General features: G+C 40.8%; 1 protein-coding gene across 2 annotated transcripts in view; it reads left to right on the top strand.

The window, feature by feature from the left end:
* LOC122880738 (protocadherin-1-like) overlaps nucleotides 1–26,087 on the top strand; it is a 215,082-nt gene that overhangs the window by 176,564 nt on the left and 12,431 nt on the right. The gene's annotated exons all lie outside the window — the stretch shown is intronic.

Here is a 26,087-nt window from a genome sequence, read left to right as displayed (position 1 = left end):
AATAATAGTTTTAACTATATTTCAATTGACTGTTTCTCCTCAAAAAGACACTACGACTGAACATCATTAAAAATAAGAGAGTAAAGCACATTTCTCTTTGTAATAAAGATGCAATTATCTACCAGAAAGTATCAGGTATCTAAAGGAAAATGATTTTAAGTATGGTTACAGTACAGAGGTTTACATAGCATTTCTAGTTTTTTTTTACTTCGTTGTGGCCCTGCCCTTAAGGAACAGGAACTGTATATCATGATGAGTGTGAAAGCTCATTCTTCCCCTTAGAAATAATAGTTTGACAATAATCCTAACTCAAGGTCCACTCAGGTCAAGCATCTTCCAGAGCTTCCGACCTCGTCTCGCGGTCGCCATCAATATGAATAAGCAATATGGATCTCCAGAGACGTTCCTGGTAATGTAAAGGTCAAATAAAAAACACAAAATAGAATAAAAATAATTTCCTTCCCTCCTTCCTGTAAATCTCCATATCTAACGAGCGTGGAGGTGACTCTAATGACCTGGCTATGGTAAGCGCCAGCCAATTAGAGCGGCCGAGGAAGACGAGCGCTCTCTCTGTCCTCCGTCTGAACATCTGGTTTGAATCTCTATCCGCCTGCTGTAATGTTGACCATGCTGACGGGTCTATTAGGAGCACTGTGTGTGTGTGTGTGTGTGTGTGTGTTGAGATACAGGAAATGACACGGCAGCAGCAGGTACACAGGCGCTCCCACAGCACCCGTCCAAACCGATCAAACAGAACCTGAACTAACCGTGAATGCCGGCAGATCTGTGTTCAGGGACTCGATCGGCTGCTGCTGCTGATGGTGATGAGAACCGCTGACTTCCAACATGGCTGCCAGAGGGCAGGCTGTTAAACACTGCTTGAGAGAAAAGATGGGCAGAGCCAGTTTATGATACATGCAATTTATTTTCTAGTTAGTTTAGCAGTTTCTTTAAACGCAGCCTGTCTCGGACATTACAACAGGATCCTTTTGTGGTTTAAATCTTCTTTTAAAACCTTTTTAAAGTCAATTTGATGTAATTTTGAACATAAAATGTTAATGAGGGAGGTGCAGCCAGAGAACAACAGGCCTGATTACTGATTACTGGGCCATCATGGAAACAATTAGGTCAGTTTCAGGTGAAACTAGCTAATCAACAGATACTCAGGTAGACTCCTCCCTGAGGGCGGGGCTTATGTAACACAGAGTAGCTTAAAGTTCCCGTCCCATTTTTTCACAATTGAGAATGACTTCCGGATGGGAGCCGAAACGTCTTGATTCTGAAAACAGTGTCCAGACGACTACGACTGAAACCTTTTCTACGATAGAACGCTCCTGGACGAACGAGGGACTACACCGTCTTATAAAATGTTAACTCGCGGTCTCCGTCAGCAGATGGAGTTTGCTCAGTTGTTGCGGTCACGTGACCAAGTGGTCGTATCGGGGGAGAAGATTGTAACTCTGTCTCTGCTCAAAGATGGTCTTTGCCTTAAGATGTGAGATGCAGTTCAAAACTTGGTTAAAAAAAAATAGTAAGTGGACCTTGAGTAATATTATTTCGTAAAACTATATTTCATGATATTTAAAACTGGAACGAGAGAGTGAATGAACCAACCGACATATAGCAGTTTGCTGGAAAGTGGCCGCGGTTTGAACAGGATAATAATTAACTTACATGTATAAAATCTTATAGGAACATTTTAGCAACATCAAAGCAACGTACGGAGAGATTCAAGCAGCTTTGAAGTTTGATAAGATCAGAAACTTACTGAGGGGTGTGTGTGTGTGTGTGTGTGTGTGTGTGTGTGTGTGTGTGTGTGTGTGTGTAGCAGACATATGGTCTCTCTCTAAACAAGATGCTGACCGGCTCTGCACTCTGCATTCAAATGAGCTACAACACACACACACACACACACACACACACACACACACACACACACACACACACACACACACACACACACAGGTAATATATGGCTTCACGTGTGCCCTCTGACCCCTCTGCAGCACTTCAGTGTAAACAGACTATAAATAGAGAGATGTGCACGTGTGTGTGTGTGTGTGTGTGTGTGTGTGTGTGTGTGTGTGTTATCAGGGCAACCAGCAGCTCCACTGATCTATCCCATAAGTCACTGGGGCTCCTGCTGCCTATTGATCTGGCAGCCCTCCCTGACACACACACACACACCCCATCTCATCGCCTGCCAACTCGTTCACAGAAACACCGTCCATACAGATGGTCTGAACTGATGAAGAGACAAAGACAGATAGAAATGAAGTAGACTCATCAGCACCAACACTACTACCATCCAAACTCCTGCTCCTCCTCTTCCTCCTCTTCCTCCACCTTTTTCCTGTTTTCCTCCTCTCGTTCCTCTTCATTAGTTGACTGAAACCGTCGCTCTTTACGGTTGATAACGCTGAGCTGCTGCCTGTAGATATTTATTAATCAATAGCGTGTTCATTGATTGGGACTCAAAAATTAAGAACATTAGCGGCACAATAAACTAACATTAGAGTTGAACTGAAATTAGTTTTGTGTAAGGAAATACAAACTATGATGACAATGAAGATAAGTGCATATTCTTCCATTTTTCCAAGGGATTTAAACTGTTTTTGGACATATTTGCGGACACAGCATGAGCTTCAAAGCCTCTGGTTGGGTGTTTCCCATGGCAACAACTGACTGACAAAGAGCCGGTGTTGCTAGGAGACGAGATGTTAACTTACTGGGTGGAGCTTATCATAACTATGAACATTGATACCAGACGACGTTTCCCTTTTCAACAAGTGCTCATAGTGATTCAAGATGTGCGTCCGTTTACAGCATTTAACATTTGGGAGGACCCATCATGCTGTGAAGTTTGTTTTCAAGCTAGTTAGCCTAGCTTGCTTCCCACTAGACGCTTTACTGTTAGCATGTTATTTCAACATTACTGAGTCATCGGCAGCTCTCACACGTTCAGTGCTGTGTTCGTCCCGCATTATCGTTAGTACGGGGGGCTAGCTAGCATTAGCTGTCTCTCTTTCATGGGTCCAGTTGCGGTGACTCCAAATGAGCAGAGTGTCATAACTCAAAGCAATGAGTAGTCCTGTGACCTCAGCAAGCCGTACGCTGCCCCGTGATTTGGATCGTGATTTTTTGACCGCTAGACTGTTTGTTCATTCGCCCCAAGCAGCCAAGCTGTCTGTTAGCGTTAAGTTAGCTAGCAGCGGACGCACAGACTGTGTCTGTGGGAGTGTGCTTGTGTTCAGCTCAGCCTCTGACTGAACTCTGAACAGAAGCTCCGCTTTTTCGCTCAAGTTGAAACATTATCATCTCGCGTGGACGCATGTTTGTGTCGATCCGCCCTGGGCAAATTCACGTCTTTCCGTTGATTTTGTATGTAACCTCTAAAATTTGCTTAGCGTTTTGTCTGAACACACAGCAACATACGGAGTCATGGAGTAACGTAGGGAGCGCCACGCCTGCCTGTGTGTCCGTTGGAATTAAAGTGATATTGTGAACTACTTTTAGTCCCATTACAATACCTACATGATTTAGTGGGTCATTTATAAGGAGTAATCTTTTTGATACTTACAATTTTGACCAAATAAGTACACACATCAGGATATACAGTATATATAGATTTCTCAGCCATTTTAATTGTAGATCGACTTTAAGTCTTCCAGCTCATATAATGTCCAATACAACACAATGGTTTAACTCAATATACAATTAATATATAATATACTGTACATTAGATATAATAGATTTTGAGTAGACAATATAATATACAGTAGACCTAAAAAGGGGAAGTAGACACTCACACATCAGTACAGGTTTGAGTCAGTGCTCTCCTGTGAGATTTTGCTATTGATTTTGCAGGTTCACACACACACACACACACACACACACACACACAAAGAAAGACATGTAGGTTTTGGTGTTCAGGTTCTGCTGACCTCTGACCCCAGTGTGGTAGCTCAGAGACACATAGTGGGACAGTCGGAGAAAGGTGTGTGTGTGTGTGTGTGTGTGTGTGTGTATGAGGAGGTTAGCCGTAGCCTGAAGCAGATAATCAGTCACCTCTCGGTCTTTAGTGGTCTCTCTTGTCATTGGTCCTTCCTTCCATCTTTCCTTGCCTCCTTCCAGCCGTATTTGCGTCATCTTTCACTTCTTTGTTTCTTCATGCCTTTCTGTCGCTCCATGTTTAATTGCTTCTCTGTCCTTGTTTCTCATGCTGTGTCTCTTCTTCTGTCTTATTTTTAACTCGAGTACATCTGCCAACATAGTTTGTACCTGACTACGAATAAGACCTCATGTTGCTGTAGAAGTCCCATCGCTTTAAATCTGGAGTTGCAGTGGAATAAAACCTGAAAATATCGACCAACTCGAGTCAGCATCAATCCTGATTCCTTTTTGTGTACAGGGAACATTAGATATCAGACATTTTGCTGGAGATATTCGATTGTTTAATCAATGGATGATTGCTAGAGGATAGATTTGAATGAATAGTCTCTTTGTATTTCTGGACAGGTAAAAGATGCAGCTCAGGGACATATCTTTGGATTTTTGAAGCTTTCAATGGGAACTTTTTGATTATCACTTAGTTAAAGCTCCGGTGTGTAACATTTAGGAGGAGCTATTGGCAGAAATGGAATATAATATTTATAAGTGTGTTTTCATTAGTGTTTAATCACCTGAAAATAAGAGTTGTGTTTTCGTTAATTTAGAAGAAGCCCTTTATATCTGCAGAGGGAGCGGGTCCCCTTCCACGGAGGCCGCCATGTTGCACCGCCATGTTTCTACAGTAGGCCAGAAGGGACAAACCAATCACCGGCTCTAGAGAGGGCCTTTCGTGTTTTTTTGCGAGTGTCGCGGCCACCGTAGTTTCTCCTCCACGCTTGGAACGGAAGGGTGAGACAAGCAGTATTCAAATGGTTGCAAACTACAATTTCAACGCTAGATGCCACTAAATCCTCCACACTGAACCTTTATGAGAATGACTGATAGCTTGGTTAGCTTGATATTTTAAAGTTGAATGAGTGGGTTGTACAGGATCAGGGTCTTTCAATGAGATATGTCACAGGATAGATCTTATGGGTACATATACTGTATATGGTCAATTTTGTCCAGTATTTTACATATTATAAATGCTTTCCCATGTTTTGTTCCAGTCTTCGTCAGTCATCTCTAGGCTCGAATCTCAAGAAGTTATTGGAGTGTTGAATTATGTTTTTCCATTATTTGTTTCAATGATCCTAACTTTATATTTATTAAGTGAGATCTGGCAACACCGCATACATTCTTCATTCTGTTCAAATTCCTTCACACATCTCTAAAGTTTAGATTTTTATTTTCCATCCCATGATAATTTGATTTTTGAGGAACATGTTATAGCTCGATTTAATTTTCATGCAGTTTTCAGCTTTTGTACTGCAACACAGATGGGCCGAGGACTTTTTTCCAAACTTTACCTGGAATATCCGCCTTTCTCTACCAGTCTGTGGTGTTTTTTTTAAACACACACACACTCACATAAAGAATGAGTAAACTTTGATCTCAGCAGGTCTGGTCCCTCTTCCTCCCCGCTGGCTGTAGATGCTGCAGAGAGGAAGAACAAAGACAGATGGGACATCTGGGCCGAGAGAGGAAGCGAGACCGAGGGACCGAGAGATGCAGGTAGAAACAGAGTTTTAGAAAGATGGAGAAAAGAACTGAGCAAGCAATAAAAGGAAGGTAGGAAGAAAGATAAAAGACAGATGGGCAAGAGAAGGAAGGAAACAAAGTAAATGTAACAGAAATGAGCAGATAAAAGAAGGAAAATATAAAGAAAGGATAGAAGGATGGAGGAGAAGGACACTGTTTGCCATTTTGGTTTGCAGTTTCACCACATGCACACTTCTGTAGTTTGAAGGTTAAATCTAAATTCTTTGTATTATTTTTCTGTATCATTTTGTCGCTTAATGAATTGCTGCATCAAATAAAGAAGTCAGAGTGGAGCCGACTGTCGGACTGTTGGTTCAAATTCAGGAAAAACAAGATGGCTTTATTATTTACTCCTTCAGTTGTCAAGGTTGCACCAGTCAGACCAGTCAGACACGCAAAGACCCTGAACACTGTGGAAGAAAAGAAACTTAAAGTGTAGTTTTAGTTTAATTTCTACCAAAACATGCTTTTAAAATCATGCCCACGGAGCACTTTTATTTTGTTAAATAGCTGGAGTTGTGGTTTTATGCAGGAGAGTGTTTCAGTGCTGTTTAACTAGTTTTGGCACTGTTGAGTCCTGATTGAGAGACGTAGGCGGTGGGTGGTTGGTAACTATACATCTATATACATCTGTAATTCTGTCCTGGGTCGTTTTTTTTATTGTTTGCCTTCTATACTATGCATCCTCTTGGGTATAACACATAGTTTTAAAGGTGATATTTTATTGCCGTTATGCACGCAATATCACCTTTAACCCTCAAAACACCACACAACTTGAGGTTTAAAGTAAATGATTGACCTTGGAAACAGGAGTGCAGAAAACACCACAAAGTCCATTTAGTAGCTGTTAGTACTTGATCATATCTCGTGAAATTCATCAGCAGATTAAGTTTGCCCAGTTTTTATTGAATGCTAAAAAAAAGGACTGCACATCCAAGACCCACTTTAGACATGCCTTTTTTTGTTATTTATATTTTATTTATTACTTTTATATTGTTTCTGTATTTTATATCTTGTTCTTTGCTCTTTGACTATAAAGAACTTTGTTCTAGAAAGGTTTTATGTTCAGAAAATAGACTTTACTTCCTTACTTCCTTCCGTGTTATGCAGCTGCAGCGCAGCTCCTTCTCTCACCAGCTGTAGTTGCACTGAACCAGTTTTCCCACATGAAGTTTAGTTGGTGAAGCAGTTTTCCTCCAGAGAGCAGCATCGCCGAGCTCCAGCCTCGATGCACAGTGACGGACTCGACTTCTGTTTGAGGACTTTTACTTTTACATTTCCAGCAGGGGAGAAAAAACAAATGTCTGTCACACTTTATTTCCTCCATTAAAAAAAGAAAAAAATCTTCTGCAAACTTTATCTCACTGTAGAAAATGACACAAAGTCTGACAGGGAAGTTTATCTGCAGCCTCCCTGATGTTCTTTTTTCTTCTCAGTCAAATTATCTCTCTGCACAGTTTTGGTTCCTTTTCAAGACGATTTGAGAGTCCTTAGAGCTGGTTTCTTTCAGTATGAGGAATGGGAGAATATCACTGTTGAAATAAGGATGTGTTCTGATGTAACTCTCTGGTGTCGTCTGAATTTATGAGTAAACATAAAAAAAAAGGAGGGTTGTTATAATGTATTATGTTCCTCATTTTGCTCCAGTGTTTCCATGTGGAAATCAAGAATGAAACTTCTCTTTCTGTGTTCCAGTTTTTGATGTTTTTATCTATTTTCTTTTTATGCGTTGTCTAATATTTGTCAAAGTGTAAAATATGGACACAAGGCTAAAAAAAGAAGAGTTCATCTCATTTTTAAGATGCTTGAAGGACAGAAAAGAGAATAAAAAATACGTTTCCTCGTTCATCTTTTTTTACAAGTTATACCTGCACGCCCAGGGTTTCTTTTTATTAATTTAACAGAAGAATCACCCTGGTGAAGTCCTCCATCCTCAACGTTTTGCACATATAACAACAAAACGATGCTGGTATTTCTTGTAGCATAAACAAAATAAATTTCCCCTGAGAGCAGGCTAAGTTGATTCATCCTAAACACAACATAACGCTACCTGCGCAGCTTGTCATTGTGCTCCTGCTCTTCAACACACCTGTCACATGTTGTTTTCTGCGGCTGGTCATGTGTGTCGGCATCAATCAGTCTGTAGCATCACTCTGCCATGTGAGGAGGAATATGAGAACGCATCAATCAGCCGCAAGACTGTTACTGTCGGATCAAACAGGAAGTGGCTCGGAGCGGAGCCGCTGACAGTCGACACACCGAACACACAATCGGTTTGGAGCCATGAAAAGACAGAACTGATCAGTGAGGAACAGAAATATGCACTCTGATAACTGATGGATGCACTGATGGAGACTGAAAGTCTACCAGTCACACTAGCATCTAGCTGTGTGCTATGTTAGCTGAATGAAAAATATAGCAACAACTTTGCTCTCCTCTGTCCTGAGGGTGGTGCTTGAGGCCATGATGTTACATAAATCAAAGGGTCAATCTCTGTATGGTGGCCAGTTTAGGACATCTCAGACTGTCTGTACTGTATCAGACTAGTTTGTTTAGCCTGATAATCAGACTAAATTGCCATTTCGTTTTCACGTCAATATTACACTCATGTCAGCTGTTTTCTCTTTTGTTCTTTAAGTAGACTTACAACGACCAGTTCCAGCTGCGTTGTGTACAGCTCCTCGCCATTACTGTGGCAAATTTGTGGAAACAGCCGTCAGTGAGCACAACACCAGACCTGTTTGAATCACTGAAAAAAATCCTACGTGGGCGGCAATTCAGGTCTGGAACCAGGCTATATTTTGTTGTTTACATGCTATCATGTTAAGATAATGTAATAATGAAAACGCTTATCATGCTAACACATCAATATGCATGCATTAACATTCATGTGAACATTCATGTCATTAGTAGACATGATCTAGAGGGAGAGGTGAGGTGAGTTTAAGTTAGTACATTACCTCTATTGCACCTATAATACATCTAATACATTCAGAATATCTGGCATATACATAGTATTATTAAACTAAAGTATATGTAGTGATACCAATACTCATATGGTATATTTATATGGTTAGATTATGTTGGGACTCCATGTACTTACGCTACATGTTCTAATGTGTACGTCTCGTAGTACTTGTAGTATGGAGTGCCCCGGTATGTTTAGTACATGTGGTGCATCAATTACTACGTTTAGTACTTTCAGTACATCTCCAACAGTATGTCTGTTGTATATCCCCTACTACTGTATATCTAGGCTCACAGGCTGAGAGGCTACTTAATCAATCCTCAGCATGTAAAATAGTTTTTATTTCTATGACTTATTATATTTTCACTAATCTACTGTATATCATGTTTGTACATAACATTTGTTTTTGAGTAGCATAAAGGGAACTACAATCATTTTACAACCCCGTGTTGTAAAATGATCAATAAATCTATCGTGTATATACATCTGCTAGAACATGCAGTACATCACTAAGTTTATCTATTACATTAGCTCATGCAGTACAGTTACTACATGAAGCTCTAGTATATCCACTGGAACACCTAGTACACATATAACACCAACTTGTATGTGTAGTACATCACCTCTATTATCCCATAATAACTGTATTACATGTAAAACATCTCATATATATCCAGTATTACTACACCTGCTAGTAAACCTAGCACACAAGTTACATGTAGTAATACTGATGTGCATAGTGTATATTTGGTACATATGTTGTTTTGCATGTACTACACAACATGTAATATGACGTATGTACTAATTTGCACACATGAGTACATTCCCTAGTATATCCAGTACATGCTATGCTCATCTCTTAGAATATGTTGTATATGTTGTAGTACATTTGGGTTATGCTGTACATCCCCTACTACTGTATATATGCATCTCCTGGAATACATGTAGTGCATCCTCTGATGCATGTAGTTCACACAGTACATATACTCCATGTTTCTTTTAATCAGAAGAAACTGGTTTAGATTTTGCTGATTGTAAAGCTGCTGATTCGGATTTCATGACATTTCATCTGTTTGTTTGTATTTAAATTGGTTTCATTGTGATTAACTTGGTTTAATTTAGCTTAATTCAGTCTGATTCAGTTTTACTTGTAGTGTCGATTGTCCTATTTTTATTTTTTATTAAACAGAAACAGGCCGATGTTTTAACTTGAACATCAGCAGCTCATAGTGCCAAAGAGCTCGTTTCCCTTTTTGTTTTTGGGTTACGCACACACACACACACACACACACACACACACACACACACACACACACACACACACTGAATGTACAGGAGCAGCTCTGAGTGCGTTTTCACTGTGACAGAGTTAAAAGATTGCGACATGCCATTAATAAGCCTCAACCCCCATGCCCCCACATGCATCCTGGGAAATGGCAGCAGCAGCTACAGCCACAGGCTGCGATGCTGCAAATTTATTCACTTTTGTAGGATAATTGAATTTTTCCTTCATAGTAGGCCGATTCCACAGGGGTGTAAGTATGAGTGTGTGTGTGTGTGTGTGTGTGTGCTCTTTTTTTTCTCCTCTGGACTATTAATAATTGACTGGTTGGCGTTTCTTTCACTGTGCAGATTCATTTCACCTCGCCGCTAATTCGGTCCTTTTTCAGATCTGATCTGCAGGTTTCTCAGATTTTTTGATTTTTTGATTTTCCGGTTGGTTGAAGTTATTTACAGTCGGGACGAACACGGATGCTTCTGTTATGGGGAGGGTCACTGAGTTTGGTTTACTGTCTCAGCTTCCTGTTTGATGTGTGAGTGTGTGAGTTAACTTCAAGAGACAGGCGTAAACAGGAACACTTTAAACCTACAATATTAGTGATTGTTTGATGCATGGAAAACAACGTTGACAGGTCTGTAAGTCCAGTCTGACAGCGAATTCACACAAGAGTCACGTCTCTCTGTCTCAGCGGAAACATTAAAGGAACAAAATCTGTTTTCTTTTAACAATCTGGTTCTTATTACAGTTGTTTCGTCCATCATGCCTATCAGATATGATCACATTTTACAGCTTCATAACTAAGTCATCGCAACACGAGCCTTCAGTGTGGTTGGCTGTTTGATGAATTTTAACATCTTTCCCAAAAAGTCCTGGAAGCAGCAGAGTATAGTCCAGGGATCCCACTGTAGATTGCCAATGGAAGTTCTGAATTGGATTTTTAATTTGAAAGTGAGACACGTCATACTGAATATCTATACAACATCCACTATATTTAAACATCTAATGTAAACGTTATACAGCTTCAAAGCCGCAGGTGAGATACAGATGAGATATTAATTCTACAATACCCATGAGCCTCAGCTGCAATTGGTATGGAGAAGAGGACAGTCAGAGGTATGAGTAAGAGCTGTAGCAAATTCCAAAATGTCATTTTGTTATCGCAGTTGGGAGTAAAACACAGTATTTACATAGAATTTATACAAAACTGATCCAAAATCGGAAAGAAAATGAATTTAAAATACTGAATGTTATAATCTTTGGCTTCAGCTCGCCGTTAGCGAAGCACACAACAGAATTTTAAGTACTGTGTATGGATTTTTCTCACTGAAATGTACCTTGGGAGTCGTAGTTGACTTAGCTGACTTCTCTTCTTCAGTTTTTATGTCCACAGGCTTCTTGTACCTTGTTCTTGACTTTTTAACATGGAGCCAGATTTAATTTAAATACAGTTGTACATCTTTTGTACTGATGATTCAAATCAGGAGAGTGACACCGAACCTCATCTATGAGAAAATTAATGGGACCTCTAGAACCACAGACAACTAAAATAATTCCTTGGGTTTAACCATGGGCTGAAGTGACTACAAACACTCTTTAAAACATGGAAGGAGGATTTAAACACAGCTTCTATTTGGTCTTTTGAAAAGTGGACATAGTACACAGACATAATAGTGTCCCAGGTGTCCACTTAGAGACAAAAATGGACTCAGTTGTCCACGTAGCAACAAAAATGGACTCAGGTCTCAGGTATTCACATAGAAACAAAACGTGTCAATATGTAAGAAAATAATCGACTCAGAGGAGGGAACACCACGACAAGAAGCCCATTATTTCCTTCATTATTTTCTTCTATCAGGACACCTTTTCATTTCACTTTATTCAGTGCAGAAGGCGGCCATTTATGTCATTTTGTTCCCAAACACCATATTTTACAATAGCGATTTAAGCCTCGCTTTTGACAATCCTTATTCATTCAGGAAAATCTACCAACCCCAGATTGTCTTTTTGGGTTCAGTGAGACTTCTCTGCTGAGCTAGAACAGAGTAAATGTAGCGTGCAGTTAAATCTGGCAACACGAGACTATATACATAAACATAAATGTGTCTGGAAATGAGAATCCAATGCAATCATCGGCCGACTAGTTGGTCATTCATCTCTGTGAACAAGACAAAAGAAAAACCCTTAACCAATCAGATGTGAAGGCCCAGCGGTTGCTGGTTTACGGTACGAGCGCTTCTGCATAAAATTAAGTGAGCGCTAGTCTGTAAAAAATGAGAGAGTGAGTTTCTCTTTAATCAGATGCAGATGTGCTGCGGCTGCCAGCTCTGAGCCCAGCCAGAATTTGTGTATTCAGGTCAGTTTGTGCATTCAAAGCAAACACAAACCATGTTCCTCAGCATCTTTAATGACCTATCTCTCTTCTCTCTTTCACACACTCTCACTCATATATTCTCTCTCTCACACACACATACACACCAGGGTGCAGTGGTCAAATATTTATGGCGGGAGAAGCTGCTGTGTTATTGTACTGGATATAGCTTCGGGCGGTTTCTATTGCACTTGCTTTGGTTTGTTCTCAGCCGCTGCTCTCAACTACAAAACGCTACAAATAAAAACTTTGTTAGTTCTCTCGGCTCTCAAGCCACGGCGCTGATCTTATGTCTGGGAGGTTCAACCAAAACCTTTTTATAAATTTGTCCAGTTTAGCTCTGTGCAGAGTTAATTCATCAGAGCCAGAAGAAGTTTTCCTCCAGACTTCGGACCTGGCGGACACATGCAGCGCAGGAAACAGATTGTTGCTGGTTGGATGACGAGCTGGTAAACTTACAGTTCAGGAAGGTGCTGGTGGCGTTGCATCCCGCTGAACTTCTGATGCGAGAACACGCGCAGCAGTTACAGCAACAATGACACACCTATGTCTCAATTATGGTGTTCAAACTTTAATTCTAGTGGAAATCCAAGAGTTTCCAAAAATATCACATGCTGTATGTAAGGTTGATACTCAGTGCCATATGCACACAATTTAGTCGGTACCGAAAAAGTTGAGGTCCGGTACCCAGGCCTAAATTGAATTGGAAAATCTCAGTCGAGAGGCTTCACGGACACAGGCAGGTCCAGCAGAAATAGATCAGAGTTGAAAGAGGAACAAACCACAAATCAAACATCTCTGTGATTGGCCTATACACACAGCTATTTCACCTTAAAAACCCGTACTGCTGCAGCCTGGTCTGCTGTTCAGCCACACAGAACAGGGAGGCCTCCGCTCGCGTCCTGCGGCGGGTGAAACTGTCCCTGCTCGACGTGTCAGTCTGTGCAGATGCTGCAACTGCTTATTGATCAGCTGGGAAGTGGATGTTAAAATATAGATTAGACCTGAATCGACAAACGAGGGACTGAACAGCAGGAAAGATGGGAGGGCAGCTCAAGTGAGCGTGGTTGTTTTAGGAATCGTGGGCAGGAAGGAAGGAAGGCAGGGATAAGACAAGGAAAGAAAGACATTTATTCAAATATACTATAGCGTGATGACATCTCAGTTTGGGACTGCACTCAGAAAGGAAGGAAATAGGTTAGGGAGTTGGAAGGAAGTCAGAATGTAATGATGAAGGAAGAAAGGACGTGCAGAGATTTTGGACAAAAAATATTACAAAAATATTACTGGATGGTGACAAATTAAAGACAAAGAAAGAGGAGAAGAAAATTAGAAAAGAAGGTGAGAATAAAGGAGGGTAGGAAGGAAGAAAGGAAATAAAAAACTGCACAAGAAGGGAGATGAGAAGGAGGGAAGTTAGAAGAGATTGAAAGAAGTAATGACTTGTACAGAGATTTTGGAGAAAAACAAATCGTGTCAGTTGATGACATAGAAGTATTTGAAATATAGAAGACTGATTTTGGATCCAAAGGAAAATGAAGAAAGGAAGAAGGGTAGAAAGGAAGAAAGGAAACTGTACGGAAGGAGAAAAGGAAGGAAGGACTTCCGATGGGCATGTTAAGCAACAGTGTATTCAAATATGTCTGATGATAAAATCTCCAAATGCTGGAGGAAAGGAAAGAAAAAATAAAGCAAGGTAGGAAAGAAGAGGAAATAAAAAAACTGGACTGGAAAGAAGGAGAAACGGAAGGACCTGTATATACATTTTGAAACTATTTGAATCTAACGTAATATCTATATGGTATGATGACGTATCAAAGAATGGGATTGTATTTTGAGTTTGAGTCCCGCAGAAAATGGAGGAAATGACGGAAAGAAGGAGAGATGGGAGGAAGTTAGAAGAGATTAAAAGAAGAACTCACGGCAGTGTAACGTTGTCCAACATGGCCGAGAAGTGATGGAGGACAGTGTTTCATTCCTCCGTCGCTCCGTGATGAGGTCAGATGAACCTCACAGGCCGCGGTGGACTGCCGTTACACCTTTTTTCCACATCGATTGTCGCCTCCTTGCCTCGGCTGCTGTGTCGCCTGGTTGGCTGGTTGGTTGGTTGGACACCGGGGGTTTTAAAGCAGGAAATGGATTTATACCTTGCAGGAAACAGAGGGTAGGTGGGGGGTTGGGGTGGGGACTCCATTTTAAACACGTCAGTCAATACGTCGATTTCACTGGCAGGAGCTGAGCCTCCGTGGAGGAGACACCACCGCTACCACCGCCATTAAATAAACGAGAAAAAAGAGAGAAAACCCATCGGAGCGAGAAGCAAAAAAAAAAGCAGTAACAAAGTAGAGACTCTTTAATTTGTCTTTTTTCAGCCTGTTCGGTTTTTGTTCTGCCTTCTGAAGGAGTCCAAGGGTGAATTAATTTTGGATTTGGAAAACGAGAAGGGGAGAGGAGTGGTTGTCTGTCTAATAACTTCTCTGTATTTGGGGGGTTGTAGTTTTGACTTCTTAAAGCATCAAATGTTGATGTTTGAAAGAAAAAAACAAACCATTTTCATCTTCATCGCTCTCTCCTGCTAATTAGTGAAAGAATGGATGACATTTAAATATCTATAATTCTTTTTCCTTTCATTCCATCTTTGAGATAAATCTATGTCTCCGTTTCCTTCATTTTCTGCCAAACCCGACTCCCCCCCCCTTTCCTCTTCTTGTTTTCCTCCACTTTCATCTCCCCCTCACCTCCCTCCCTCCATCCCTCCTCCCCTTCGTCCTCTTTCCCAGCTCTGTGTCGATTAATTAATTGCCGGCTAATTTAATTTCTCAAAAAGTAATAACTTGTTTAAGCATGAATAAAGACTGACAAGGCAAAGTTCTAATCTGCCCAAAGTTTAATTAGAGCCGGCAAGGTTTCCACACAGAGCCAGACTGGGGGGTCAGAGAGAAAGAGATACAAAACCAGAGAGAGAGAGAGAGATGGGTTGATGGAGGGAGAGGCAACGAAGAAAAGATGGATGGATGGAAGTAAGCAAGGAATAAAGGAAGGAAATTAATAGCAAGATTTCTTGAAAGTAGCAGACAAACTAAAACTATTTTAACCTGATTTTATATCTCCAAGCTTAAAAAAGTTGTATTTCCTGCTGCAAGAAGACACTAATCAGGGCAGTTTACAGTCAAGGCTTGTTTGTTTAACTTGAACACAAATAGAAATGTAAAAACCACAGTTTGTGGTTTTAGGGGAAGTTACGTGTCGGTGCAGTGAATGTGTGCAGCTTCCTGAAGTCTTGCCATCACAGTGAAGTTGCCAGATCTAGTATCATTGCTTCTGTAAAGAGACCAAAACCATAATCTGTGCTTAGCGACTGTATCTGGCAACCTGCGCTGTAGTCGGAGATGCTGCACAAGGTGTTGTTTTTACGTCTGTGTTAATCAGGGAGCTTTAGAGGTGTTTTTAGGTGTATTTTTTAACTTTGGACAGAGCCAGGCTAGCTGTTTCCCCCTGCTTCCAGTCTTTATGCTAAGCTAGGCTAACCACATCCTGACTCTGTAATCTCACTCTCAGAAAGAAAGCAAATTTCCCCAAATAGAGAAAAAAAATTAATGGTATTGATATTTGTATTACTAATTTGATACAATTTTCATCTGCTTTTGAGCCCCAAATATAGCGCGGGTGATCATTTGATTCTGATTGGATGGAAGGCTGTGACACTCATTGGTGGTCGAGACAACACCTGTACATGACAACATAAATCTGAACATAAACTTTAGTCCATTTAGCAAACCCAAAATAAATCTTAGACGGCCACCAAATCAAACATAAAGGTATTTTCACCCTTCAAGCAAGTATCAACCATAGTCTCCAAAGTTTTGGTCAAATTTCAACTTTGACCTATCAGTGGTGGAACAGGAAAAGTCAGGGGATCATCCAAGTCCTCCAGATGTATCATCTGCGGACCATGAACATCTGTTCCAAATTGAATGGCAATCCATCAAATATTTGTTGAGATTTTTCAGTTTGTCAAAGTGGTGGACAGAATGACCAACAGCACGACCCGGCAGCTAGCGTGACTAAAAAAGAACAGTCAGTTTTCATTTGTAAGAAATTGTACAAACAAACCCTCACTACATACTGAAAACCAAACTTTTTTTCAGTCTCCATTGTGTCTTTGATTATCTTAGAGTGTGTTATTGTTACCAACATTACATTTTAGTAAGGCAAAGTAAGGTTAGGTAATAGTTTTGGAAAAGCTTGTAAAATCTTTATAGGAACACAGAGTGCAGCACACACTGACAAACCGATCACACTGAACCTCTGATGGAAAGTACACCTAAGACCTCCAGTGTGTGTGTGTGTGTGTGTGTGTGTGTGTGTGTGTGTTGTGTGAATATAAGCATTACTGACTGAGGATTTGATATGGTGTGTGACAGTGAATACAGATTCAGGTTTACAGCCGTGTGTGTCTGCATCCCTGCTCAGTAAAAACAGCTACACTGTTGTTATTTCAGAGAAAACCCTAAACTACATATACAGTAAATGTACGGTAGGAACATTAGCAGAGTCTGAGATCGTGATACTCTGCTGGGAAGGTGGATTGCCCCTCCAAGTTCAGGTATTTCAGGGTTTTGTGCATGAGTGACAGTCAGGAAGAACATGTCATTTGAAATCTGCAACACATGCACACATACAAACAGGAGGTAGGAAGCAGTCGAGGTATGGTAGCTGAGATGTGCCAAATAGCTGCTTTTCTGAAGCATGGTTGTACAAAAGACTGTTGTCTTAGAAGTAAAGGCAGAAGTTGCATGACGTTGTTACAGCGCCACACCACTTCTTAAGGAAAGACCAACGCTGTGTCCAAAATCATGCCCTATTTACTAAATACTGTACTGTATTTACTGTCTGCCATTTTATTTCAGCGTCCGAATCCTGTGTGAAATCTATGCCCAATATAGCACCCTCAAAAATTCCACAAAGAAACAAACAAAAAAAATAGTGTCCATGGCATGTTCACTCCACTTTCTGGCACAATCCCACAATGCAATCGTATTTTGTAGATAGCAAATGTCCAAAATCTTATTTCAGCGCTCACTATCGAGTAAACTATTAAGTGTCTTTTTATACAGAGGGCAATGAATGAGTGAACGAGGCGTCAAGTCAAGGCAGAAATTTAAGAGGCCATAATCACCTGATCCGACACTATGACCATCCAAACGCTTAGAAGAACATTAATGTTGCCCAGTCGGATCCCGGCATCATGGTTATAGCCTCCAGGGAATGAGTCTAAGTCAGTGACATGTTTCTAAAACGAAGGTATCCTCATTTGTGTGGGCTGTTGGCGTCACCACTGATTGCAGCGGGGGAAGCAGCAGCAGCATGTCGTGTTGCTTTCTCCTGGACGTCTTTGAGCGTTCAGAGCAGCTGCACCTCCTCTCACTCCTCTATTGTTCCTATAAGATAAATTGGAGCCATTGTCATCGACAGAGAAAAGGCATTAATTGAAGGTTTTCCTACTGCAGCTTTAACTGCAACACGAACACACTCTCTCTCTCTCTCACATACACACCCCCACACACACACACAAAACCCAGCTTCAAAGTAATTAAACACATTAACACTTCAAGCAGACGCAGAAAAAAGAGAAGCTCTCTTTTGTGTACATTCGTTTCCATTTATCACCCAGGACTGAGCAGAGAGAAGGGAAGCACGAGGATTTAGCATATCTCTGCGACTAAAGTGATGGAGTGGAAAAGAAGAGGAAGAAGAAGAAGAGCAGCAGGAGGGGAAAAAAAGGGAAAGAGAGAGCCAATCCGCCTGGGCTCTTTACTCTAGTCGACAGCGTAAAATGTCAGATACTCATCTGGAAATTATTTTCATTTCATACCACTGACATCTTCCCAAGCAGGGACTCTGAAATCTAATTAGTTTGACCGGAAAATGGTGACCAAGGTAGCGGAGTGTATTATGCAGAGAGAGAGAGGCCGTCAGGGCGAGCGAGGGTCCCCAGGGTTAACTGGAACTCAGGAGTGCAGATAAGGGCTACAGGGGGAAAAAACTCAGGAGGGCTACTCCATTTTAAATAGCCTTGACTAATAGAGGCAACCTTGAATTCAGCGTTACGGCCCTCTTACAGCACCGCCGCCGAGCCTCGCCGAGGGTACTGTAGAAAGAGGAGGAGAGATAGCACTTCCTCCTCCAGGGGTTACCGCAGAACTTTTCAAACTTCCTTTAAGTACTGATTAGAAACACCAGATAACCGACCAATGCTGCTGCCACTTCCGCCATGTAACTCTCTGTGGTTGATGGAATAACAGTTTAAAGCCCTCATAGCGTCCCCATGAGGCTGCAGTGTTCACCACACCCACCAATGTGAAACTTCTAGACTGACCTTTCTGATGATCTAGCTATTGTTATGGCCAGGCCACACTGCCTGCCCGAGTAGCGTGCGTGTGTCGCGGAACCTCGTGCTTTTCGTTTCGGCGCCCATTTTAACAGATTAGAGCAGCCATACAGCCCACGTGAGCAGACCGCCACGGCTGCAGCAACGCTTCATCTAGAGAGTCGGCGTCTCGCTCTCAGCAAACATAGACAGTGAAAACGATCTGTTGATAGTCATCACATCATACCAGCAACATACACCTTTCACCACAGTTTCAACATACAGCTTTCAGCGAGGTACTGTAGCTGTCATGCACAGGTGGAGGTAGGCAGTGTGGCCCAAGCGTTAGAGCTCTTTTCCACTGCAGGTACGCAGCATGTGTAACCATTGTCCAACTCTATCACCGGACAAAGACGACAATACTGGATGATTTTGCAACACTCTGGTTGACATCATGTTTTTATGTCCAATGCCAGTGTTTTCTGCAATATCTGTGCATGGCAACTACTTTATAGTTAAGGTTAGATAAACTTCATGGTTAGGGTTAGGCAACTGAAACACTTGGCTAAGGCTAAGGTAAAGTCAGATTGGTTACTTGTCTATCCACCACCCAGATCTCCACACCTTTATTATCCGGCTTGCATGCACTGAAGGTTGGCATTGGTAGTAAACTGTGACGGAATTGCCCAATATGGATACTGGGCTGCGTTGTCAGGGGTCTTGCTTTTGTTTCCACTGTTCACCCGCTCTGGAGATGAATAGCTGGAATTAAATTTGGGCACTACTTAGGAGGTGATACTACACACAAGTTGCAGGTACTTTCAGGGGCTGCCAGTCAAGCAGATGTAACATCACATCAAAACAAAGACCACTGCAACAAACATAACTTCTTGCATCTGTGAGACATAGGGTTACGACAAGTGGCCAAACAGTGAAGGGCAAAATTAAAAAGATGAAACAAGATAAGAAAAACATAAAAGGTCACTATGTGTGCAGTGGAGAAAAACAAAAAAACACCGACCAGCTTGTGCCAGATTCTGCATAAACCTAAAAGAAAATAAATACCAGCGTTACTTCTTCCATTGAAGAAGTATTGTATCAAACGGCTAATAATGCTAATCTGGATACCCAGCAAGTACATAGTGGCACACTGATAGAAACCAAAGAAGTGTTGTTTCTGAATACTAGTTTCATTTGTTTTATGGTGTGTGTATTGTTTATTACCGTAGAAAAGGTTTCAGTCGTAGTCATCTGGACACTGTTTTCAGAATCAAGACGTTTCGGCTCCCATCCGGAAGTCATTCTCAATTGTTCTGAAAACAGTGTCCAGATGACTACGACTGAAACCTTTTCTACGATAGAACACTCCTGGACGAATGAGGGACTACACCGTCCTATTGTTTATTACCTTAATTTATGTGCAAAAATTATTGTTATGAGTTGTAAGAGCTCCGTCTCCCTCGTGTCCTTGTGTGCCTTAAGAAAACTGATGAGTCCTGTCCTGCTGTCGCATTTTTAATGAAATATTAAAATGTAGTTTGTCCTGAGGGTAGCGCTAGAGGAAAGGTCATGGGGTAATTTCAATCAATAGGGTTTCAATAGAGGTTTCTATAGCGTGTACTCAAGAAATTTTATGGAAATTACATTTGATATTTTTTGTGTACACGTTGTGGTTTGACCTGACGTGTGTCATCCTTTGACAACCATGAATATTTGCAAATGTTATGGCCACCTTGTCAGGTGTTGTTGAGGTATCTGAAACAAAGTGTTGATCCCACGTCCTTGTAGGCCTTTAGAAACAATACAAGTTATTATTATTTATTACAGCAAGATGGCAAAATAAAATAGACGTTGAAATAATCACATTAACAATATGCTAAGGTAAATTAGAGAACACCTTTAATCAAAGTCTGTATTCACCTCTTGAGGTGACAAAATTCTCAGATGATGGTGATGTTTGTGCTTCAGTCACTAATGAGAGTCAGCAGCAGTGAAAACCGCTTTGTCAGCAGGATTCATCAGCATCTGATCAGCCTTCATATGTCCTTTGATGATAAACTGGGCTGGAGGCGAGTAGCGGCGGTTGCTGCAATCCACTCATGTCCACCACCAGAGGAAGGCCTTATTAGCCAAAACCGTTATTGATCTTACGTCTTAGCCACAACCCGCCCTAACCGCCCAAACTCTCCCTCCCGTCATGCTCGCCAATTAGCGGCATCTCAAACCAGAGCCAATTAGTTCTTGTGCTTCATTAGGATGAACACGACCCCCATCAGCCCAGCACTAACTCCTGTGATTAGAACTACAGATCGCTGTGCCGAGGGCCTGAACACAGGGTCACACACTGATTGGCCCCCGCTTTGTTTTTTTTTAATCGGTTATTGTTATACGTATATTGAGTCATATGTCGAGTGCATGTTGAGGAGTTTTTGCAGTGATACAGTACCTACATAGTTCACTCATAAAGCCAGTTTTTGTTCATACAAATAAACAGAAATATACAAAAACTAATGATATTCTTCAGTATAGAAATATATATAAATATACTGTAAAGTGTAAATTCTTGAATAGTGAACTTTTATTTTAGTTTTTGTAAGTAAAGTTTATCATACTTTATTTAATAAGACGTGTACCTACTTTCTGATCTAGTCCTGTTTTAATTTACTGTTGATGATGTTTGCTGTTAATGCAAACTCAACACTTCCTCCATGTTCCTCTCTTGTCTTGATAAATGAATCCATCAGTACAGCAACAGTCATGCCATACTCATACTGCCATACTCTGATCATTCTCAGATTTATTCCAGTTAGGGTTAAGGTCACTTCTACTGTTCATTGCCATTTTATTTCAATCTCTGTGAAGCTACTGTCAATGACACCACACTTCCTGCTGTTGTGTCCACATATGTTTCAAATTAAAAGCCTTCCAGTGTCTCAAAGGGCATACATTTTTCTCTTTCCTGGCGCTTTTTTCCCCTTGATCAGTGTCACGTTGCTGTCGACGAAACTTACCATTACCTGCAGATGTTGCACATTAAAAATGTGCCAGGAATGGGAGTGAATATGCCCTTTGAGGTGCTAGAAGACTTTTAATGAGAAAAGATCTGCGCACACATAAGTTTTGTTGACAGCAACTTAATACTGTTCGAATAAATGGCAAAAGAGGAAGAAATTGGAGACGATTAGTCAGTGAAAACAGCAGATTGGTGAATACGACATAACATTTGTCATATCATAATTTTCATACATGCTCATAATTACACATTAGTGCTAACATGCAAATATAGCTATAAGAACATGTACAAAGTGGAAAAAGACTAGATACATACAATTATTTTCTTATAATATTTATCTATATATATTGTTCATTATTTATCATATTTGTTCATTCTTAATTTGCGTATGTGACGTAAGAATGACATGAATTGCATGCTTTCGTTTGAGATGAGGCATGAAGCAGACAGGTTGCACTGAAGCAACAGTTTGATCACATCGTGCCACTGCAGGAGTGATTGAACAGAAGGTGAGCTTCCTGTTTATCTCCTCTTATACTCATAAACATCACCTGTTCAAAGATGGCTCCCCTGAGAAAGACGCTCCACTCTGACTCGTGTCAGAGAGCTCGTATAAGTGACAAACATAAACAGACAGAGTGGTGAGTGCTCCAGGAGGAACATCTGTAACTGAACTCAGGAGGATGAACACAAAGAGGACTGATATTCAGAAAATACAAAGTAAGGAGGTTGACATGACACATTTTTATGCTTTGGATGGATTCTAAAGCCCTTTCAAAAATTTCTTTCAGAATGAGCCAGATTTTTTTTGATTAAGGTGTTTACGGGAGGTTTTTTTTTTATTCAGACTGAACTCAACTGAGTTTTAGAAAGACCTGATGATGGCATGAGAGGAAACGCTTGAGGGTCACTCGGGACATGGTCTGATGAACGATCTGTGCGCAGTGCCCCCCCCCCTTCATCCCACTCTATTATGCTGGAATACCAGCTGTCCCCAAGTTTGATGTTTGTTAATTCCACAAACACAAATAAATTTTGGAATATGCAATAAAGTCTGATGGAAAAAGTGAAGGTTTTAAAACTAATTTTTGACACAGGGAACATCTTCAAAACAGTGCCTCAAGGTCAGCGAGTAAAGCAGGTCTTGGCTTGATGCCCTTATCATGTCAGTTGTTATTGTGCTTTAGTGGTGCAAACAATTTTTTAATTAAATTAGCACAAACCAGTTGTCACATGGGAAGCCTGGAGCTTTTTTGGGCCCCAGGGCCTTGGGGCAGTTTGGGACAGACTGCTTTGCCTGGTTGCTAATTCAGGCTTGTCTGGAGACCATGGATACAGACAGCAAACTTAATGGAAATCTGACCAGTAGCTGTCAAGCTTTTTTTCTCTGAGCAGACAGATTGACTTCCTTTCTGTTTATTTTACTCAGACTGAGGTATTTACATGAAGCCGTTTTAATTCAGACAGGACTCTTATTCTGATTATCAGTGGAATAAAAACCCCTTTAAAAAATGAAGGGTATGTCTTTTAGAAATGATGATTATCTGCCCTCACTATGCATGTTGGTGTACAGCTACACAACGAGCTAAACACACATCCAATAAAGGCTGAGGACAAGAATCTGTACAGTAACAAGGAAACTGGATTCACAAAAGTATAGACTGTCAAAATAGTAGAACAACATCAAGTCTGCATAGAAAGTACAACACAGTAATTAATCCGAATCAGAAATACTTTATTGATCCCCAAGGGGAAACTCTTTTGTTACTAGTAACTAGTAACCATCCACAAGAGTAAAAGTAAAAAAAAGTACACAACAGTTAACCCAACAGCAAATGAACAGTTGCCTAGAATGTTGTTAGCGACACATTAGCCTCAGACAGCTAGCATAATGGCTAGTTTGTTCTGCACTAAACTGAAAAAAAGAGACGTATATATCTCAAATTACAAACAGAAGCCACAAAATACAACTTCAGGCACATTTTGGAGAATAGAAAAACGATGGCTGTCAATATTTGTCGGTCACAGATCTGACATAATGGTGGACAGTTAACTGTGCCAGTAGTGGTTGCTACTAGCAACAGAAGGTTTAACTGAAGCAAACTGCTGGTGACAAATTTTGTAGGTTCCAATAGCATTTATGGACACAAAGTCAGGGGTCAGAGGTCTTAATTGTTGTTTAATAAAGTTTCCCTACAGGCTGCAGTCCTGCTGAACTTGGCTGCTGAGTCCTTTTTCTGTTGTTGAGTCAAGTTTAGAGTTTGTTCAGCCGTGCAGCTCTGAGGGCGCCCGTGCTCTATAAGCCTCCTGCTGACACGACGTTCAGAGGCAAAGCACTTATTAAACAGCCGCTCTGAACTCAGCAGCCACTTGCACATGACTTAACATTTTTGCAAGCACCTTGCTTTTGCATGGGAAGTGCTTAAAAACTAAAATCCACGGCAGCGGCGGCCGTGAGAATGCAGGGAGGGGAAAGGGGAAAAAAAAGACGGAGCACGGCCGCTACTCAGCACTCCCCGGGATTAGAATGTACACATCAACCCGCAAACAGACAGAAAAGCCGACTGTAGCTCCTTTTGCAAAAAGGAGGCAATGAATTTAAATTATGCATGAAGCAGAGGGCATTTTGGGAAATAAGCGCCATTCCCCGGGAGGGCTGGCACCCCCTCCGCAAGCCTCCAGCCTCCAGTATCAAAGAATGATCTAATGTCACGCACAGAAGAAAGGTTACTTTCTGCATACGCATTGATATTTCTGCTTCCATCTCTGACCTTTTTCCATTCTAAGCTGTGATTTTTTTTTTAAATGCGAACTCAGCCCCGCGTCTGTCTGTCTGTCACTTTCTGTCTGTCCGCCTGCCTGTCTCAGAGGCTCAGCGTTAAAGTTAAAATCATAAAAAAAAAAACAAGGGAAAAAGAGAAAGTAAAAAAATATTAGTTTAAAAACAGAGGTGAGAAAAAAAACCCCAGAGGGGAGAAATCATGGCCTTAATATTCTTAGTATATAAGAAAAAAAGACAAATTGTTTTTAAAACATCTTCTGTATCTGTCATCTTTCATCATGTCATTTCCGTCACAATAGCGTTGTTATTTTTGCCTTAATTGGCTGTTTGTGCAACATAATTAACGTTTTAACGAATCTGAGCATGTTTTTTTCTTTTAAATCAGCTGATCCTCTTTCACGCTCAGCACCCGTCGTTTGATATGTGGTTTCTGTCTTTCAGCAACAAAGCGACATTCCTGGCACTTTGTGAACTATTAGTGACTTTAAAAATACACACTGAGCTTTAATTAATTTCCTTAAAATGGAGGTGTGTGTGTGTGTGTGTGTGTGTGTGTGTGTGTGTGTGATAAAGGGATAATGACAGTTTTAATCAGTACCTCCCGCTCTTGCCAGCCTGTATACGCAGCTGAACTGTGACACTGCATTCTCAGGTTTGTTGGTTTTTAGGGGACAAAAGCAACATTTACACACAGAAATACCAATGTTTGTGACTGGAAACCTTTATCTGTCCTCTGTCAAATACACTTCTATTTACAGTCAACTTTAACTCTTAACTTTATTATCTCAAAGGAAATTGCACTGCAGCCAGGCATTAAACCAAAGCACAGAGCGCAAACAAGCATCCATACACAAGACAACACAAAAAAATAAACATCATAAATATCAATAATATGTTTTAGTAAGAAGGATTTCTTGACATGTAGTTGACCTGAGATGCCTCAGTGCCTTTCAGATTAGGTATGTTTTATGTTAAGAGGTGCCAACATGTCCAGAGCTACAGATAAGATGGACCTTGTGGAGTTTCCCGGCTCCCTTCATAATAATGAACTTGACACACTTTGACATTGGCTGAGAGTCAGTGTTTTTCTTTCTCCCTCCCAGATACACCAGGTGTTATCCTTTGACTTTAAGTTTTTGGTATGTCTGTGTCCATGCATACATGCTGTACCGAGATCTTCTGTCGACAGATTTGTGTTGTAATAAACTTATATATTCAAGTAAGGACAACTGAGGCTCTTCGAGTTATTCTTTTATTCATCAAAGTGAAGACTGACATCGGTACAAGTTTTCCACATCAGACACGAAAAGTGCGAAACATTAGATCAAATAAAAAACAGAAGCACTTATAGTCACTTCAGTTCCTGGCAGCAGGTATTTACATACCTGAAAAATTACAGAAATACAAACTAACAAGAAACTACGGTTCATCATAAAAAAAAAGGTAGTGCAGCTTGTTCTGTATATTAGTCTGAGAACAGAAGAAATACAAAGTAATGACATGAGAAATTATGGACAGTCGGGCATTAATATGAAGAGAAATTCATGGGGATTGCTATAATAATTCTACAATACAACTGCCACAATCCATCTGTCCTTTCTCCACCTATTTGA

Source organism: Siniperca chuatsi, linkage group LG8 (assembly GCF_020085105.1).
Source record: "Siniperca chuatsi isolate FFG_IHB_CAS linkage group LG8, ASM2008510v1, whole genome shotgun sequence".
Lineage (NCBI taxonomy): Eukaryota > Metazoa > Chordata > Actinopteri > Centrarchiformes > Sinipercidae > Siniperca > Siniperca chuatsi.
The sequence above is the reverse complement of the archived record's forward strand: the minus strand, read 5'-3'. Positions and strand labels throughout refer to the sequence as shown.